The sequence below is a fragment of the Rhinolophus sinicus genome, linkage group LG15 (genome assembly GCF_036562045.2).
Source record: "Rhinolophus sinicus isolate RSC01 linkage group LG15, ASM3656204v1, whole genome shotgun sequence".
In the NCBI taxonomy this organism is placed as follows: domain Eukaryota; kingdom Metazoa; phylum Chordata; class Mammalia; order Chiroptera; family Rhinolophidae; genus Rhinolophus; species Rhinolophus sinicus.
In genome coordinates this window covers 50472179-50491429 of record NC_133764.1, presented here as the reverse complement: position 1 = coordinate 50491429, position 19251 = coordinate 50472179, and the positions used below count along the sequence as shown (strand labels likewise).

At 50.4% G+C, this 19251-nt stretch overlaps 1 long non-coding RNA gene across 3 annotated transcripts in view; it reads right to left on the bottom strand.

The window, feature by feature from the left end:
* Positions 1 to 623: 623 nt before the first annotated feature.
* Positions 624 to 19251, bottom strand: part of LOC109458498 (uncharacterized) — a 48418-nt gene continuing 29790 nt past the window's right edge. Inside the window, exons 3-4 of one of the 3 annotated variants that reach the window (XR_012492265.1) lie at positions 5658 to 5762; positions 624 to 3381 (exon numbers count right to left, since the gene is read on the bottom strand). This is a non-coding gene — a long non-coding RNA (uncharacterized LOC109458498). The other 2 variants (XR_012492267.1, XR_012492266.1) reach the window with 2 other exon arrangements.

Below are 19251 nucleotides of genomic sequence, written 5' to 3'. Positions count from 1 at the left end.
AATCCCTCGTGCTGCCCCTTTATAGCCACACCCTCCTTGCCCCTCCCTAATTCCTAGCAACCTTTCCCTCTACAATTCTGTCATTTGGAGAAAGCGATATATATAGTTGGAACCCTAGAACATGTATCCTTTTGAGATTGGCTTTCTGCACTCAGCATAATGCCCTTAAGATCCATTCAAGTCGTGTGGGTATTAAGAGTTCATTACTTGCTATTGCTAAGTAGTATTCCACAGATAGGCTTTTAAAGAAAGGTGTTCTCCCAGCTGTGAGTGCAGGAGGGCGAGAGGGAAACCAGTTAGGCAGCTGCAGGAGTCCGGATAAATATCACAAGCCAGACCTCGGCTCCGAACCACCTCCCTGCCACTGGAAGTGGTCCCAGGTGTGCTCAGGACACGGGTCGGGATCAGCCTCTGCGAACCAGGGATTGGTTTGTTGACCCAGAGCTGCCAGTAGGGGGCGACAGAGGTCTTTTTCCAGGGGCTGATTCTCAATGAAGATAGGGCAGGTTCCAAAGAGTTTGGGGGCCGCTGGGCACGTGGACCAAGAAAACCCTGGAGTCTCGTCCACTTCCGGACCCCAGCCTACAAGTTTCAGTGCAGCCCTGAGCTCCAAGGCTGGGGGATGAGGCTGACGACGTGTAGTGGAGGAAGAGGCAAGGTGAGGCCTGGCGTGGTGCAGAGGGAGAGGGCTCTGGCCCTCCGCCAGCGCAGGGCTCCTGCTCAGAGGGTGGTTCTGAGCTCAGGCCTCCAGGCTGAACCTTGGCACCTCTGCCCCGTCCATCCTTCGCCATCCCTGATAATTGCCCTCAGTTCCTTGCCCACTTCTCCCAAGAGTACACTCCCAACACCCTGGAGCGTGTGCAACCCCTGTGTCACCATATTCTATATTCCTCCCTCACATTCCTCCTTGCAAGGCGCTTCGGCATGGCCCCCCTTCTGACTCAGGGCTTATCCATCAGGTGCTGGGCTGCATGGAGGTGGCATTTGTGAAGCGTGCAGAGTGGGCACTTACTGGGTGTGGGCACCTGCTAACCGCTGGGGGGTGGGGCAGGGAAGACAAGTGCAGCAGCTGTGTTCCCAGGGGCTCTGGCTTCTGTCCACTAGGTGGAACAGTGGACAGTGGCAGGCACTCTGCTCAAAACTCGTACTGGCCCCATCCCTTCCGAATTCAGCCCACTCTCTTGGCATGATCTTAACCCCACCCCGGGTTCCTTGTCCCAAAGTGCTTGTGATGCCCGCTGCCAGAATGCTTGCCAAGCAGCTTCCCACCTCCACGCTCTTGTTCAAGCCATCCCCTCTCTGTCAGGGGCCCTTGCCTCCATTCTCTAGCTCCATGCCCACTCCTCCAGGAAGCCTTCTCCAGTGCCTAGCACAGAGCAGGATAAACAGTGTGAGTCCCCATCGTCTGTGCTCCCACATGTCGTCTCTACTTCCACAACAGAATCTTTTCCACGTGGCCTTGCCTAAGGATTTGTAGTTTACATGTTTGCTTCCCCCAGAGACTTCTTGTCATCTCTTACTCCCCAGAGCCTAGCGCTGGGAAGGGGCCAAGTAAAGTGTGATTGAATGAATGAAGGCATCAGTTGACAGACCTTTGAAACCCTATTCCTCTGACCCCCTCTGATTACTCCTGGATGGTTTTCTTTCCTGATGCTTGTTTCTGTGCTGCCGCTAACGCTGGCATTCCACCCTACCCTCTTCCAGGCTCACTCTGCCCCCTCTCCCTAGGCAAGCTCACCTGCACTGGCAGCTTTAACTTCTGTCCTTCCTCTCACAGGCCCAGATCCAACTCACACCCCATAGCGGAGGGCCCTGAGCCCTGTACATACCTTGCTTGTCCTTATCTGTCCTTTGAACTATCTGAACGTTAAGCTCCATCAGAGCAGGAATTGTATCTATCTGATCGACCACTGCACCCCCGGCACCTGTATATGCTCAGTAAATACTTGTGGAATGAATGAATGAGTGAATGCGTGGGAGACTCTCCTTCTGAGGCCTGCGAACAGTTCAAGTTCATCACATCCCAGATTAATTTCATTATCTCCTCCCTCCACACAATTTGCTTCTCCAGCCTTTGCTACCTCTCTCCGCTCAGTCCTCCAGTTTAGAAATCCCAGTCACCCCAGCCATCATCTTTTACTCTCTTAACACATCACCCAGCCACTATGTTGCCCAGATTCGACCTCCCATCTTTCCAATTCCCATACCCCCCAACCCCCACCTCCATCCCTGGCACACCCCTAGTTTAGACTTGACACTCACCACTTGGACCTGCTTAGCTGCCCCTCGCTTGAGTCCCTGACCTCTAGTTTTGCTTTTATCCATATTGCCACCTGAATGATTTTTTTTTTTTAATATCAATCTCATTATGTCAACCCCTAGTTAAAACCCTCACGCTTCCGCATCACTTATAGTTGTATTTCCCAAAGTGTATAGCTCACACAGTGGGTGGCAGATGATGTAATTGTAGGAGGTTCAAGGAAAAAGGGTAGGGGGGGTGTGGCAATTAACAGGAAGTTGCAAAATGAGGTTATTTCTTTCCTGGTTCTCTCTAGCCTCTGAAGACATCAAGGAGAAAGTGTCCAGGTGGCCCTGGAATGTCTTTCGCACCCTTTTCACTTGCTAATCTCCTAACAGGGATCCAGATGCTAACCATGCTGCCAGACACAAGACATTTAGCTAGAATGTAATGACATTGTCTTACTTATTTTACAGTTGCCTTCTATCTAGCACATGTGATATTGTGTTGTTGTTTTTTTAGTTATGGTGATAATGGTCCATAAAATAAATATATTTGGGAAAAGATATTGCAAATCACATATCCTTCAAAGGGCTAGCATGCAGAATATATGAAGAACTCCTACTTATCGATAAGAAAAATCAATAGATATTTTACAAAATCAAATAGAAAAATGAACAAAAGACTCGAACACTTCATAAAACAGAAGATATACAAGTAAGCAATACACAGATGAAAAGTGCTCCACTACATTAGTCATCAGAAAATGTGACTTAAAGCCACAATTTGATATCCCTGTACACCCACCAGGACTAGAATGAAAATGACTTTCAGTATCAAATGTTGGCAAGGATATGGAGCAACTGGAGCTCTGAGTCACTGGTGGTGAGGAGGTAATTTATAACAACTACTTTGGGGAACCGGCCATGTCTACTGAAGCCCGAACATACCATCCTACCCCCTGACTCAGGAATTCGACTCCCGGGTATAGTTCCAGCAGAGATGAGCACCTGTGTTTACCGAGAGTCTTGCACAGGAACGTTCATGGCCGCTCTCTGTCAGGACGGTCGCAGATGAAAAACAATCTATGTAGCAGCCGTAGTGTGGCTAAATACATCCTGGTACGTTCACATAGTGCAATACTGTACCAAAGTGAGAATGAATAAATTAAACTATACAAGTCTTGAGCCAGACATAAAAAAAGAACAGTCTTTCTGGTTCCATTTATACGAAGTTCAAAAGCAAACAAAACGAATCTCTGCTGTTACACCAGGGAGAGTGGTTACCTTGTGGGAGTCTGTCTGGGGAGGAGGCACGAGAGCGGCTGCTGAGGGGCTCATAATAATCTGAGTTTCGTTTGTTTGTTTTCAAAGGAGTTGGTTTAATTCCAGGTGGTACAGAATTCAGGGTAGAACAGAGACTGAAGAACATATTTTGGCAGGACTCTGGGTTGGGTTTACTCTGACCTCACAGCTAAGGTTGAAATGGCTGAATGAGAACCAAAGAGACCAGCCATTGCATCATCATCACCATCATCATTCTTTACAAAAGTTTATTCTTAAATATACAACAGGCTCCAAGACAACACTTCATACTAGCTATTGGTGGCAACAGGGAATCCAGATGTTAAAACAGGAGTGGAATTAAGGACCACCATAGCCCCAGGAGGAAGGTACAGCTCACTTTTTGCCAGATTTCTTAATTCCACCTGGGGCTGGGGGCCCTGCCTCCAGCCTTCATGTTTAGTCCTTGAGTTTCTTCTGCTCCTCTTTCTGCTTCTGTTTGAACACTTTATCTTATCCATCTCCTTGGCCTGCTTCTTGGGCTGCTTGAGGGGCAGCTTCTTGCCATCTTCGCAGCTGGACATGGCGCCTGCCGCCCCTTCCCCGGACCCTGCCACCAGAATCCCATACCATTCTGTTTTTGACCTGGGTGGAAAATTACTGTTTGTTACATGAGTGAAAATTAATGATTTGTGTATTTCTTCACATGTATATTGTTATACATGAAGAAATAATTACTTAAATTTAAATTTTTAAAAAGTGAAACAGTTAAAGACAAGTATTAAGAAGATGAAAGTCTAGAGGGGGATGGCCTTTGCACAGGAGTCCGCCATCCTCCCAGAATGCCAGCATTTTGAATAAACCTGCTTTCCTTTCCACCGAAGAAAAGGAAGGAGAAGGAGATATAAAGTCTGAGGACGTGACAAATCTCTTAAAGGTGAAGTGAAAATGGTAGGTGTTCAGGGCACCCTGCCCTCTGAATCAAGTCCAAATGGCCAGCCCTGACTCCTCAGATTCTACATCATGTCATGAGACAGTCCAGTGTGGTGGGTAGGAACACAGTTTGAATCTGAGCTCTGGCATTGGCTGGGGCCCTTTAGACAAGTTACCTAGCCTCTCTGAGCACCAGTTTCTTCATCTATGAATCACCTGAAAGGATGATGGATTTGCCCAGTGGCATGAAGTGGCCCAGCGCTGGGCACACAAGGTGGACTTGACAAATGGAGCCACACCCAGCAGCCTGCTGCTCCCTGAACAAGCCCTGCTGTTTCACACCTTTTTGCACCCCCAAGTGTCTGTGCATGCTGTTCCCCGGGAATGCCCTTCTACATGCTGCTCACACGGCCGGTCCTTAATGCCCAGCTCAAGCACCTCCCCATATAGGATGCCACGCCCCTCATGTGCCTTCCCATCCAAGAACACCTACGGTTTATATGGTTTGCTGTTCCTTTAGTGTTGTCACCTGATTATTGGAGAAGGCTCTCAACATATACTTTCCAAATGAAAGAATGAACAGCTCTTGGAATGATTCTAATTTCTCTGCAGTTTCCTGGGGGAGGGGAGATGGCCTGGTTCCTTTTGTGTGCTCATGAGAACATCAGACATGCAGCCCTGCGTTAGGGACCTCATCCACCTCTATGGAGAACTGGGACCACGAGATGTCTTGTGGGTGAGTGGTTATCACCATGACGTCAGCCTCAAAGGTTAGGGATGTCCACAAGTCATCCCAGTTCCCCTTACCACCCTATATGGATAGGTCACCCATGACAGTGCCTCCAACATCTACTTAACTTCTTGGTAGCTTAAAAGGTTTTCTAAACCAGGCACTTGTTGTGTGAGACACAGACATTTTGTTTTAAACTTTTACAATTCCTTGGCGGGGCAGGGAGGAGAGTGGGGCAACTTGTTCAGATGTGACTTCACATGTAACCAAGTCCATGGCGCCATTGGTGGTTTGGTAACTAGGGACATGTTCCCTTAGCAAGACAAGTGCTATAGAATGCCCTCCACTCTAAGATCCAGCACCAACCAGCATGCCACTTCGCCCCACCCTCCTGCACCCCATGCTCTCTGGAAATATGTGGGCACTTCCACAGCACTGGGGCTACCCCTCCAATCAGAATATTGAGACTTACCATTTCAGCTTGTGGAATTCAACCCAAAGGTGCAGTTATGAAGTGCCAGCCCATGCTGGTGGGGATAAGGGTCGGAAAAGACAGGAATCCCGGCCTTCCCATCTCCTAAGTAGAGACAAATACAGATGGGAATTCCCAGTACAGGGTGGTGAATGTAGTGGGGGGCAGGGCACCGGGCCTGAGGGCAGTCAGAGAAGAAGCACCAGATCTGGGGACCGGAGATTAGGGAAGGCTTCCTCGCAGAGGTTAATGTTTTGATGGCTGATGATTTGCTCTCTGTCCCACCCTCAGAATGTAAGCTCCACAAGGGCAGGGACCTCACTTCTTGTCCTCGGCTGTTTCCCCAATGCCTGAATGGGATAGTGACGGGCACAGAGTAGGTGTTCAGTTAATACCCATGCAGTTCATCAGATAATAGCTGAGCTAAGCTGAGTGGATCGTTGGCCTTTCTGAAGGCATTCTGGAGGAAGGCACCTCGTGGAGAAAGGGCTGGTGGTAGGAAACAGCAGGACATGTGAGGGGAATGAGAGGCCTCCGGGGTGGGCTGGGCAAGGACAGCCAGGGACGAGGCAGGCACGGCAGGAAAGGCCAGCCAGAGGCCTCCCCTCCCTCAGCCTTTCCTCCAATGAGGCCCCATTGCCCCCTCGCACTTTGTCTACACTTTCTTCACATCCTCAGTCTTGCCTCCTCTCCCATGAGTTCATTCATCAGCACTTACTGAGTACCTACTACCTGCCAGGTGTGGTGCTGGACAAAACACCTACCATGGGCTGCACAGGTCAGTTTCCAGAATGACTTCCCACCCAGCATCACAGCTCATCCTCACAGCAACCTAGAGAAAGGAACCCATCCATCCGTCCATCCATTCAGTCATACATTTAACAAATATCTATTGAGTGCTTAATATGTGCCAGGTGCCAGGGACGTAAAGCAAGATGAACAAGCCCCCTTCAACAAACCGACAAGCTAATCTTAGATTATGGTAAGTTCTGTGAAAGACATGACAACCAGGGTGACGTGACCGGGAGGGCCTGGAGTAACCGGCAGCTACATTGGATGTGTGGTGGCGGGGCTCTCTGAGAAGGTGACATCTGAGAAGTCACCAGCCATCGAAAAGCACAGCAGGCTAAGTGCACAGCAAGTGCAAAGGTGCCGGGTGGGACAGTATCTGGGGCATTACAGGAGCAGAATGGACGTGTTCCTCGTAGCTGGAGAACTGGAATGTTCAATGGGGTGAAGTGGGGAGTGGAAGGGACGAGATAGAAGAGAAAGCCAGCAGGCAGATGATGGAGGCCTTGTAGACATTTGGATTAATTCTACAGTGAGATGTGAATGCATTGAAAGGTTTTAAGGACGTGAACTGATGTATTCTGATCGACCCTTTAACAAGCCCACTGGGCCAAGGGAGAGGCAGCGGAGACAGGAGATCTGCCTTGACTTTCAATCTATATAAGGGGTCAAACTGTCAGAACCAACTGCAGGAAGCCTGGATTTCTCTTCCAAACCTGTTTCTCCCCATCTTTCCCCATCTCAGAAAATGGCACCACTGTATACCCGATTGCCCCAGCCAGAAATTTCTAAGAGCTTCCCGCATTGTTAAGGTGCATGGGCAGCCCGGCTGTGGGGTTGTCTCAGCAGCTTCCAGCTTCTCTGGTGCAGATGGAGAGAGTGGAGCGCTGGCTTCAGCCACAGTGAGGCTCTGCCAGGCAAGGCTGACAAAGGGAGCAAGGAACAAGGACTGGGGTTGTCGCAGGAGAATAATCCAACTGGTAGACCATGAACTCCAAGGTGGGAAGAAGAGAAGAGAAAAGTACGGGGTGGGGGCAGTGATGGTAGGTGAGAAAGTGGCAGAGTCTCTGGGTGGGGGCGTTTTAGAAGAAGCCTACCTGGGAGAAAGTGAGCTGGAAGGATAAGAGGTGTGGTCCGGGTGGAAATTCAGGGATGGGACTGTCAGCCGTGAGGCCAAGGTCCAGGGTGTGACTGGGAGTGGGTAGCCGGGTGGAGTGGAGAAAGTGATGTCTGGAGGCGAGGAGGTGAGGTGCTGATGGGGCGTGTGTAGATGCTGGAGTCATTGAGAATGAGGCTGGGGCGCAGGGCAGGCAATGAGCCCTCCCCAGAATGTGAGGGAGTGGCTGAGAGGTGGTGGCTGCCAGCGCTGGCAGGGGCAGGGGTGGCATAGCTGGTTGGTGTATGTTCAAAGTAGCCAGGGGGTTGAAGGAAGGCGGAGGGCTGGTTTGGAAGTTGCACAGGGAATGAGGAGGATGCCCCCCTCCACCTCCCGGCCCTGAGGTGCCTCCTCTTGAAAGGGCTGCTGGGAAGTCTCCACCAGGGCCAGGATGTGGGGGGTGCCCTGTGAACCCCGAGGCCCCCAGAAAGGGCTGCAGAGGAGTTGAGAGAGAGGCCTGGACAGGGAGATGGGCCAAGCTGAGGCCACACTTGGCAGACTTCCCAACTAGCTGAAGTGCAAGAACGGGCCAGCAGGGTAGGGCCGCTGGGAAAGAGAAGGATGTGGAGGCCATGGGTTGTGGTGATAGAGGGCACTGTGGAGGGAGGGAGGGTCCCAAGGAGGGTGAGATGTTAACTAGCTTTTAGCACCAGTTAAGGGGCTTTTCTAGAACTGCCTTGAACCCCCAAACTTCCAGAACTGAGGCTTCTAGGCAGCAGCACTAGTCTCCCCCAACCTACTCCCTCCTTCCCTCACTCTGGAGGGAGGGGTCCCCTCCCAGCCTGGGGCCCTAAGTGTGGGCAGACCTAGGTGTAAGTAGGTGAGGAGGCGTGGAGAGGGCAGGCCCCCATCTCCTCACCCCTGCTCCTTTGCAGATAATCTCCGTGGGCACCAGAGACACACTGCCTAACGGCACAGAAATGCTCTTCAACCACGAGAAGGATAGGTGGGGAGCCAGGGGTGCTGCATTAGCCACCAGGCCCCCCCACAGTCTCCCTGCTGTGTTTGCTATGGAGAAAGCAGCTGCCTCCCAGAGTGCCACGGCTACCTTATCCGTGTGCAGGCGGGACCCACTTAACACTACCACAGCCTTCCTCCTGACAGGTTCACGTGAGACTCTGGGAGGGAAGTGAGAAGAAACTGGCCCTGTGACCCACCATCTTGGCTGTCACAGAACAGTAATCTTTATGGAGTGATAGAGGGGAGCTGTGGTGTTTCGGGTCAAAGACTGACCAATGGGAGGCTATTGGGTGACCTCAGAGGAAGCTCTGACCAACTCAGTCCCCTCATTATCCATTTCCCAGCACCAGGCAGGAGTGGGGTTAGACCTGGGATGCAGGGGGTGAGGCCTGGTCCCCAAGCCCTGGAATGTCACAGACCAACAAGTGATCAGTGTGCCAGACCTGGGATTAGGGTACACATGGGGGGTGGTCTATAGGAGCCCCACGAAGGTTTTCATCTGCTTGGAGGGTCAGAAACCCAAATATGCTCATAGGTTGGGAGTCCTCATGGAGCCTGGATCAAGGGGCATCAGAAAACCTGACTATATCTTCTAGTCCGAGGGGACTCAGCCAGTGGCCTGGTGATATCTGAGTGTGGAAACAATCCCAGTAACCCTCACCTGAGTGTTAGTGACACATTAGGCATGAGCACTAGTCCGTTCTCTCAAGTTTCCCACCAGCACCCCTGACAGATAGGCCCCATCATGGCGCCCATCTCACAGAGGAGGGATCAGCGCCCATCTCACAGAGGAGGGATCGGCGCCCATCTCACAGAGGAGGGATCGGCGCCCAGCCTGTAGCTGGTCTGGCCTCACAGTGACGGACACACCATCTATCCCTCCATTCATTGACTTATTCAGGGAATATTTATTGAGCACCTACTATGTGCCGGGCACTGTCGTAAGTGCTGGAGATGCAGATCACAACACACATAAACTCCAATGAGCTCTTGCCTTCATGGAGCTCGCACTCTACTGGTTAGAGAGGTAAATAATAAACAAAGAAGTAAAGGAAACAGATTAGAGGGCTGGTGTGGTTTAACAGTCCAGACAACTGATCCCTGCCAACCCAGTGACCTCGAGAACACTTTGTCTTGGCTGGAGCCCATAGGGACGAGGGTGCTAGCTTAAGAGCTGGGGGCAAACCCCCAGAGCCAGTGTCTCTAGTTATTATGAGCCCAGGGAGTGGGGGTTCTGGACTCCTGAGTCCATCCATCTCTGGAGACCCTGACAACATTGAGTTTTTGGACCTGTAAACCAAATTTGGGTCCAGTCAAGGTTCTAACTGTTAGTGGGTCCTGATTGAGAAGCTCCCAGCATCTCTGGCAAGAAGCCCTGGCTCATCCATTTCTCTCTATGTGCAACGTCCCTCACTGTCTGCCCTTGATGCTGGCTGTTGGCATAAACCTTGGCTGGGATGGTTGGCCAGGCAGCTCCACATGGTCCGGGCTTCCTCACAACATGGCAGCCTTGCACTGTTTACATGTCATCTCAGGACTCCAAAGGTGAGTGTGCCTGGAGAACTTGAAGGAAACTGAATTGTCCTAAAGACCTAGCCTTGGAAGTCACATCACAACACGTCTGCCATACCCTATTGTCACCATACTCTATAAAACCAGCTTAGCTTCCAGGAGAGAAGACATAGACCCGCTTCCCAATGGGAAGAGTGCCAAATAGTTGGTGGACATGTCTTAGAACTGTCACACACAGCTAAGAGTGGTGGCATCAGAAGGTGAATTTGGGACGTCTGATGGCTGAGCCCACACATTAGGCCATAGAACTTCACATGCTACCAGGCTGCCAAGAAAGAGGGAAGGGTCTTCACTAAGGCAGTAGGTGTGGGCAGGGAGAGGGGACAGAGAGGAGGGACATTAAGAAGGTGAAAGCTCTGTCCTGTCACTCATGGACATCCCAGCCTGGGCATGCCAAAGATTGGGGACCGCTGGGCTGGATGGGTGGCATTTGGGGGTTGGGGTGTGCATGCTTAGGGAGCCCCTTCTCCAGGGCTGGGTGCATGAATCAGTACCTGGCACTGGAGGGAAAGGAGGAGGGTCCTGGACTCAGTGAGCCTGGATGGGTCACAGGCCAAACTCCTCAGGGAGTTCGCAAGGAGCTGGTGAGGGAGCATTAGGGATGTCAGATCTCACTGCCCAGGTTGTAGCCACCACAGTGAAACTTGGGAAGTGAAACTTTTTCAAGGCCAACTTTCTCATTTGTCATTTGAGGTTGGCTCTCAGTGGCTCTGGTGCTCAGAGCTGCAGGCAGAGGCCTGGAGGCCCTGGCCCTGGGCCTGAAATGCACTGAAACTTGCCTGAGGGATGTGGGAGAGGGGTGCTGTGGGCTCCCAAGTGACCCCCTTCGGGGATTCCCAGTTGGGGGAAGGGAGATAGACTTATAGGGCCCATCTTTAACACCACTGCAGGAGGGGGCAGGGATTCTGGCCTGGGAGTCAGCCTGGGTTTTGGTGGCAGCTCCACCAGGAAAGATCTGTGTGACCTTCAGAACTCACTTCCCTCTTCAGTGCTCAGTTTCCTCATCCATCAAATGTCAGGTCAGTTGATCTTTAAGATGCTCCCCTCCCTGCCATCAGCAGCTGATTGCCCTCGCCTCAAGAGACATCACTCAACCCAAACCCATTCTCTTAGTGCCCACCCAGAGCCTGCTCCCTGGACCAGCACAGGAAGGAGATGTTTCTAAAGGACATGGACATGGACTTAGCCCAGATCCACCTGGATCTCAGGCTGATCTCTAGTCTTCAACTAGAACCTGCCATGTCCCAGCTCGCTCCATTCACAAGCAGGATGGGGAGAGTGTGGATAGCTTAGGGTGGGCCGGCATCACTGCGAGGACACCACTGGACACATCAAACCTCCTTCTCCGGGGACCAGCAGCATCCTCGCCAAGCCTTTCTCCATGATCACCACCAGCCAGCCACCCACCAGGTGGAACACTGGTAGCAGGTGTGTGAGGGAAGAGCTGGAAAAGTACAAGGCGTAGGCACCCATCCCAGACCCGCTCAGGCCCCCTGGCATAGACTGTCCTGGCAGCTAGGACATCTCCTCGGGGCGTGTCACAATGGTTATTAATCATTTGGGGTAACTGGTGTTTAATATTCATCTTCCTTGACAGACTGGAAGCTCCATGAAAGCGGGAACCAGGTCTGGTTCCGCTTTATCCTCAAAGCTTGGAACTCTGACTTGCCCAATATAGTAGGTGCCCAATAAATAACTGTTAAGTGAATGAATGTGTGAATAAACGCTTTTGAAGTGCTTTGAACCTAGTAGGGAAGATTAGGCACAATACAAATAGTGTGATAAAAAGCTTCCCGTGGGGCGTGGGGCGGCTGGATGGCTCAGTTGGTTAGAGGGCGAGCTCTCAACAGCAAGGTTGCCAGGTTCAATTCCCGCATGGGATGGTGGGCTGTGCCCCCTGCAACTAAAGATTGAAAAGGCGACTGGACTTGGAGCTGAGCTGCGCCCTCCACAACCAAGATTGAAGGACAATGAGTTGGAGCTGATGGGCCCTGGAGAAACACACTGTTCCCCAATAAAAAATAAATAAATTAATTAATTAATTAAAAAGCTTCCCACGTTATTTGACATTTATTACTAATATACCATAACATATACCGAGGACTGACTGTGTGCCAGGCTAAAGTTGCCAGATTTAGCAAATAAAAATATAGAACACCCAGTTATATTTGAATTTCAAGTAAACAATGAATAATTTTTTAGTATAAGTTTGCTCCATGCAGTATAGGCGTGCTGCATTTTAGCTGACAGCCCTCTGCCAGGTTATTCTCTAATCATCACACCAACCCTATGCGAGGGGTATTATTATTATGCCCCTTTACAGATGAGGGCACAGAAGGATAAGTAACCTGCCCGAGGTCACACTGTGGAAAAACGGCCAAACTAAGGCTGGGTCCTGAGTAGTGGGACCCCGGCTCAGCCAGTCACCATATTCTCTTATCTCCTGACAAGTGCCCATAAGTGTGGGCACTGGGCTGGGCTCTGGGACACAACAGGGAAAGGTCATTGGCCAAGAAGGGCGCTATCTGGGTAGACAAGGAAAGCTCCCCAGAGGAGGGTCAGGAGAGGGGATGGGGCAGAGAGGGAGGGGAGTCTTGTGGCAGGTGGGTTAGGGGGAGTCCAACTCATTTAGTAGCCCCACCAGCCCATTCCCAGCTGGGACTGACCTCTCTGAGCCCTGACTCTGCTCAGCAAAGGGTGCAACACAGATCCACAGCCGCTTACCTAAAATCCTGGGGGCCAACTGGGTTTTTGGAATTCAGAAGTGTTCAGATTTCAGAAAGGCAATTCAGTGCCTGAATTGTATGTGCTATAGCACCTCCAGGGGACCGGGAACAGCCTCCTGTAATCAGACCTGTACTTTTCTGCAGGAAAACCCATGCAGTGCACATTCAGCGGGATAAATAAAGCCTACATGTCAGCTCAGGACAGGTTTTGCCATCCTGTACATTTGGTTTTCAGGCATTTGGGGATTCTGCAATTGGAGATAAAGGAGCGTGGATCCGTCCGTTCTAAGGCCGTGGGCCGCTCGCTGCACAGAGAGGGCGCTTGTCCAAGGCTTCCCTGCCCTGCTTCCCCCGCCTGCTGGGGACCAGGCAGGAGACGGGGTTGGTTGGAGCGGAGGCGGAGGCCGCTGAGTTTCCAAATAGGAAAACCAGCGGCTGCGGGGCCCCGAAGACCAGGCCGGGCGTTCCTGGGCTGCCTGGGCCGTGAGTCACCGGGCGTGCAGCAGGCAGCTTGCAGGAATGTGTCCCGGCCAATCGCTCCGCAGGGGGTGGGCGGCTGCCTGGGGCTAAGAAAGACCCTCCCTGCGGGCTCCTGTAGGTCCAGGGCTGCCGGCTGTTGCCATGCAGGCGTGGGGGGTGGACACATCCCCTTGTCCCCTGGGGACAAACGCCCCTTGGAAGCCCAAGGGTTGCCAGAAGCTTACAGAAGGGGATGTGGGAAGAAATAGTACAACTTCCGTTTCTATTGATTTGTATTTCATCCTTTGAAATTGTGATTTAACTTAGTATTTTTTCAAATTAGTACATTCATATATGTAGTACTTTAAAATGTAGATACAAGGGTCTCGAACAGATATTTGTACTCCCGTATGCATCGCAACATTATTTACAATAGCAAAAAGGTGAAAGCAAAGGTGTCCACGGAGGGATGGATGGATAAATAAAATGTGGTACATATAGGCAACGGAATATTAGTCGGCCCTAAAAAGGAAGGACATTCTGACACATGCTACGACATGGATGATCCTTGAGGACACTATGCTATGTGAAAGAAGTCAAAGATAAAAAGGCAAATACCAAAAAAGAAAGAAAGAAAGAAAAACGCAAATACTGTGTAATTCCACTTGTATAAGGTGCCCAGAGTTGTCAAATTCACAGGAACAGAAGGTGAAATGATAATGCCTAAAGAATTTCCTTTTTTTTTAAACAGCTTTATTGAGATATAATCTACATAAAATGTATCCATTGTAAGTGTACTGTTCAGTGATTTTTAGTAAATTTATAGAGTTGTGCAACTTTCACCACAATTCAATTTTAGCATATTTCCATCATCCTCCAAATTTCCTTGAATCCTTCTACGGTTTAATCCTGACTCCCACCCCCAGCCCAGCCAAACACCGATTTACTTCCTGTCTCTATGGATTTACCTTCTCTGGAAATTTCATATGAATGGAATCATTCAATATGTGTTCTTGTGTGTCTAGCTTCTTGCGCTGAGCGTGGTGCTTCTGAGGTTCCTCCATGTTGTAGCGTGTTTCATTAGTTTGTTCTTGAGCGAGATTCCATTGTATGGCTCGTTCACATTTTGTTTATCCATTCACAAGTTGATGGATATTAGGGTGTTTTCAGGTTTTTCTATTCTGAATAATGCTGCTATGAACAGTCATATGCAAGTCTTTGGTGTGGGCATATGTTTTTATTTCTCTTGGGTAGATAACTAGGGTGAAATGTTTATGTTTAATTTTAAAGAAACTGCCAAACTGTTTTCCAAAGCACTGCACCATTTTACATTCCCACCAGCAATGTAGGAGAGTACCAATTTCTCCACAGCCTCGACAACACTGCTTACTATTTATCTTTTTTATTGTAGCCATGCTAGAGAGTGTGAAGGGTTACCTCGTGTGGTTTTAATTTGCATCTCCCTAATGGTAAATGAAATTGAGCATTTTCATGTGCTTATTAGCCATTCACATATCTTCTTTGATAAAATGTCTATTCAAATCTTTTTTTTTTTTAATTGGGGAAGGGGAACAGGACTTTAGTGGGGGAACAGTGTGTACTTCCAGAACTTTCTTCCAAGTCAAGTTGTTGTCCTTTCAATCTTAGTTGTGGAGAGCGCAGCTCAAGTCCAGGTTCAGTTGCCGTTGCTAGTTGCAGGGGGCATAGCCCACAATCCCTTGCGGGAGTCGAATTGGCAACCTTGTGGTTGAGAGCCCGCGCTCCAACCAACTGAACCATCCGGGAGGCAGCTCAGCTCAAGGTGCCGAGTTCAATCTTAGTTGCAGGGGGCGGAGCCCACCATCCCTTGCGGGACTTGAGTTGAACCAGCAACCTTGTGGTTGAGAGCCCACTGGTCCATGTGGGAATCGAACCAGCATCCTTCGGAGTTAGGAGCACGGAGCTCTAACCGCCTGAGCCACCGGGCCGGCCCTATTCGAATCTTTTGTCCATTTTTAAATTTAGTTATCTTCTCCTTATTGAGTTACAAGACCTCATTCTTTTTTATAGCTCAGTAGTAGTCTATTGTATGGATGGGCTGTAATTTGTTTGTTTCATATTGGTATCTCATGAAAATGTTTCATTTTACATCTATTTTATAGTGGGCCTAATATATTAGTGTAATAGTATATGTTTCTGACGTAAATAAGTAAATGAATTTCTTTTTGAGAATACATCCTCAAATTATTTTGCTGAGGGGCTCAGTAAAGCTTGGGGACCCCTGGTGTGAGCCTTCGTCTCCCTCCCTGTCAGCCCTACCCAATCCTTCAGGCCTATCCAGCCTGAGCTTTGTGAAAACTCTGTTAAAAGCCTGCTCCTTTGGCAGCCTGGGGACCTCGAAGAATCTGACACAGATCTCCTAACGAATGGGGGAACATGAAGCTCAGAGGGGTCCACCTGGGGCATATTGGCATAGTCAGAATTTCCGGGCCCTCTGGCATGACCCAGAGCCCACGCCTCCCTGAATTTGGGGAGCTCCAGGACGGATGACATGATGATGTGTTCATTGGGGCTTCCCTGAGCCCAACAGGCAAAAGGAGCTCAAAGTCCAGGAGTGTGTCTGAGGGTGGTGATGCCTTTGGCCCCTGTGCTCTATCCTGGCCTCCCTTCGCCTGCGTCTGCACAGCCTGACTACATGGCCTCACGCACAGGCTAAGCTCAGAGCGCTCCCAGGGGCAGGAGTCTGCCGGTCGTTTCCTCCCTCCCTGGGTGGCTCTTTCCCTCCTTCACCCTTTCACCGGTTATTGCAGATGTACCCTGTGCCTGTGTATAACAGGCAGGATCCCATCTCATCCTCCCACCAGTCCCGTGAAGGGTAGCTTCCGTGTTCCCTTTTGCAGAAAAGGAACCCGAGACTTGGGGAGGTCATGGGACTTGTCTGTAAGGGAAAGAAGTGGAATTCAAACACAGGTTTGACTAGCCCCAAAGCCCACACTTTTGACTGGTCCGCAACCCTACACCTGAGGGGCTGAGAACCAGGCCCCACTCAGCCTTCAGCTGATTTTTCTGATACTTCTGGGCGACACAATGAGAGCAGGGTCAGGGGAAGAATTTAGGGGTAAGACTTGAGGGTGCCCCCCCCCTTGCCTGAGCCAGGGCTGCTTTAGAGCAAGTACTATTCAGGGCAGAAAATGGATTCTGAGGGTCCCACGGAGTGGACACTGCTGCCAACCCCCATTCCAGCCTCAGGCTCAGCCGACAGGGTGGGGGAGGGGAGGTTAAGCCCAGAGTAAGGAGGATGCTGGGTATTCAGGCTTTCTGTACTTTAGCAAGAGAAAGCTAGGCTCTGTAATCACACTTTGTGCTTGCACTTTCCCTCTGCTTCTCACTCAGCATTTCTACTGGAAAACGCCAGCCGAGTGTGAGCTGTACCAAAGGAAGAGGGATCTGTAGGCACCCAGGTCAGCCCAGAGGGGCGGAGAGGAGCAGAGGGTCAGGTCCCCTTTGGCAAGTAGTAGCAGCTCCCGGGAGCTCAGATCTGAGGAGGCCATCCTTGGCTCCGGAACCATCCACGAATGCCTTCCAAATTCAATCCATGCCCCTTGCCCGGCATTCAAGGCCTTTCCCTCATCCGGCTTCGGCTTTTGCTCCTCTCTGATTATCTCCATGTTTTGCTCACACTGTTCCCTCTGGCCAGGATTCCCTTCCTCCCCGTCCCGCCAGAGCCAACACTTAAACTCCAGTCGTCCTTCAAGGCCCAGCCAGATGCATCCTTCACGTGAAGCCTTCCTTGATTCCTTTAGCTGGAAATGGCATCTCCCTCCTGAATTCCCACAGTCCTTGGCTCATACCTCTCTGAGGGCACATTCCACTACCCTACCAGCAGTGGGTGTTGATTGTGACCCTACCCTGCATCCAGCTGCCTCCTGATCATAACACCCCACTCTTCCTTGGGAAAGTATCTATTGTATAACCCACCTTCGGTCATATGGTCCAGAAAAAGCTGACTCCACCCCAGGATCCAGACAGAGGCATATGACTCAGGCCTAGCAGTCACAGCATCATATTTTTCTCCAACCACCTTCATTTCCACCCACCCCTAACCACTATAGAGGTAGGTCCAGGAATGGGCCTGTTACCCAGTCAGAGCTAGTTAAATCAGGACTTTACTGGTGTGACCAGGAGATGGGCCCATTCTTTCAAGTGGGACTGATAAGCACAGGATACAATCCTAGGAGTATGAGCTTCTCCAAGAATGAAGCCAAAACGGAGAAAAGCAGAGTCAGGCAGCTTTCATACGGTATAAGCACCTGGATCCAGCCAAGCCTGAAGCTGGAATGTTTTCAGACATGGGGCCAAAATATTCCCTTTTTAAGATTGGTTTGGTGTTGCATAATTCAAAGCATGGACTTAGGATACCAGCTAACTGGGGGGACTAACAGAAAGAAAAGAAAAGACTTCAGCTTTGACAAACTTATATAGAATTTTTCAATCAGATAATCTAAAACATCAATGTTAATTTTGGCACACACACACATATTTCAAAAAGTAACATTTCAGAAAATAACATTTGAATCTGAATTACTTTGAGAAGTAAGAACCATACAATCTTTTCGCTCTAGAGGTCATGTTACTGTAACTGAGAAATCCCTGGCTGACATTCGCTCCTGTGCTCTGTTTTTCTGTAGTTAATGTCCTGCTGGAGCCTATAGGACAGAAGTTCCTGGAAGGCAGGGGCCATGACTTCTTGTCTTTGTGCTGCCACAGTACCAAGCACAGGGCCAGGTCCACAGGGATTCCCAGAGATGAGTGTTTGACAACTGTCTGGAGGAGGAGTGAATACTCTGTCCTGGCCCTCCCCACCCCAGCTAGGAGCCAGCCCTGGGCCCTGAGACCCGCACTTCTCCCCAGGCCTGACTGGCAGTGGGCAGCCCCGTCCTGGGCTTCCTGCCTGCCACACCCAGCCAGTGTCTCCCGAGTCAGCAGGGCCCAGAAAGCAGTGATTGTCCCATCACAAGAGGTCTGTATCCCCAGTTCTGTGTCTGAAAGACAATGTGAGGTTCAGAAAGCCTTGCAGGCACTTTGGCCGGCATCTGGAGAGGGGACAGTGACGTGTGGGCCTTAGCTTCTGGAAGCTGTCTCCTGGGGGTGGAGACAGAGAAGCTGTGCCAAAGGCAACCAGCTTTGGAAACCAGCGACAGAGAGAAGCCTGAGGCCTGGCAGAGAAAGAACCAGAACAGGAGGCCAGGCCTGGGGCCCCTGCTGCTCATGGGCTCAGGAAGACCCTCAGTGTTCTCCCATCTGCTTCTGGCAGCTTGTCTTTGGGCAGCCATCTTACTCTGGGGCATTATACAGTTCACGAAACCAAGTGTCTGAGGGATACTACGTTATCAGTAGCCAACTAGGTGGAACAGTGATATATTTGGTGCCCTGCCCTGGTGTGTTAGTCAGGAGAATAATTAGTCTGCTGCAGTAACAAATGAATCTCCAAACCTTAGTGGCCTAACACAACAGAGGTATATTTCTCATTCACACAAAGGTGCTGCCAGTTGGGCAACTCTCCAGGTCAGCCGTCCTCTCTACCATGACCCAGTGATCCAGACTGCTGCCTGGTAGTGGCTCCTCCATTTCAAGGCATGGCCTCTATAGTCACCACTAAAGGTAAAGAGAGAACAGGATGGTCGAATTCCAGCACTTGAATGTTTTGGTCCAGCAATGACACTTGTCACTTCCGTTCACAACCCAGTAATCAGAGTTAGTCACATGGCCCCAACTTGACTGCAAGGAAGGCTGCAGGAGCACATAGCTATCCAGCGAGCATTAGGTGCCTCTGCTACACAGGGTGTCCTATGGAAAAGGGAGATAGAGGCACAGAAGAATTAACAGACTTTGAAGTTGGAGACCTAGATTCAAACCCAAGCTCTTCGGTTCATTAGCTATGTGACCTTGGGAA